The sequence below is a fragment of the Apis dorsata genome, unplaced genomic scaffold, assembly GCF_000469605.1.
Source record: "Apis dorsata unplaced genomic scaffold, Apis dorsata 1.3 scaffold_655, whole genome shotgun sequence".
NCBI classification, from domain to species: domain Eukaryota; kingdom Metazoa; phylum Arthropoda; class Insecta; order Hymenoptera; family Apidae; genus Apis; species Apis dorsata.
The window spans coordinates 293,829-295,153 of NW_006263844.1; positions in this window are offsets into that span (position 1 = coordinate 293,829).

The window sequence follows — 1,325 nt, forward strand, 5'->3', positions numbered from 1 at the left end:
CTGCCACATTTTAAAACTAGAAAGAACTTTGAAATCATTGAATAACCTAGTCCTATATACATTATCGCAAGATACATCACGCATAGAGAAAACACACTGGAACGACTAATCTCTCTTTCTCTCTTCATTTTATAAAGTTTTATACGTGATAGCATTTATTCCTGATCAAGTATTGATTTATTCGCATGACGCGCAACGCTGTAGTATCCATTTTGATTGTGGGTGCAATTCGAGATATACAGGAGCATGGTTTACATGTGACTGTAATAAAATGGAGAGAGAATACACGGTCGCATTCGAATAAGGAAAGGAGTGCGTTTAATCAGCCTTACTTATACAATTATTATCTACATTATTATTATAATAAATTTATAAGCATGATTTGTGTACGTATATATATATATATGTCGGCGTACTTTTAATTACAGCCTTGAGAGAATGCTGTGGACAACGATAATCTCCGAGCAACGCATGGCTTATTAGTGTTGTATGTTTTCGTATAATTATCGTTAACAAATGTTTCGTTTCATTTTCGTTGCCTCGACACTCATAACATTTATAAATGTAAAAATTCTAGGCTATTTAAATGGCTGTGATACGTGTACGTTCATAATTAATTATTATTATTATTATTTTTTTAATAAATAACTAAATACTTTACATTAATATAATTTATTTTATTATCGTTTTTTATATCATTTATTTATTTATCGTAATGTGCATCTCAACGAAAGATATTTTTTTTTTTTTTTTATTATTTTATCATTTAGCCTGTTGCTCTGAGCCTTCTTATTTCATAATGTAAAATATTTCCGAATCACAGTATTGAAACTGCTGATGAACAATTTATGAACTTATCCAATATTATAAGCCTTCCGATATCTTATCATATATACGAATATCGTTTCAGAGATACTAGATTTGTAGTTAGATATTTTAGGCCCCCATCTTAATAAAAGTGTCTTATTATGCAAAAAAAAAAAAAAAAAAAAAAAAAATTTAAAATCGTATTAAAGTAGCTCTTCATTTAGAATTATTTAAAAAAAGGTATTTTTTACTTTTTAATATTTTTTATAAAATTTTCTTTTTTTTTTTTTTTGCCCCCAAAATAAAAAAAATTTTTTTTTAAAAGGGGAAAAAAAAAAAAAAAAAAAAAAAAATTTAAAATCGTATTAACGTAGCTCTTCATTTAGCATTATTTACAAAGACGTATTTATTACTTTCTAATATTTCTTATAAAATTATCGTTTATTCATTGATTGCCGTCGAATTAAAAGCAATGTATTTTGAAGAGAGTGAAAAAAAAAAAAAAAAAAAAAAAAAAA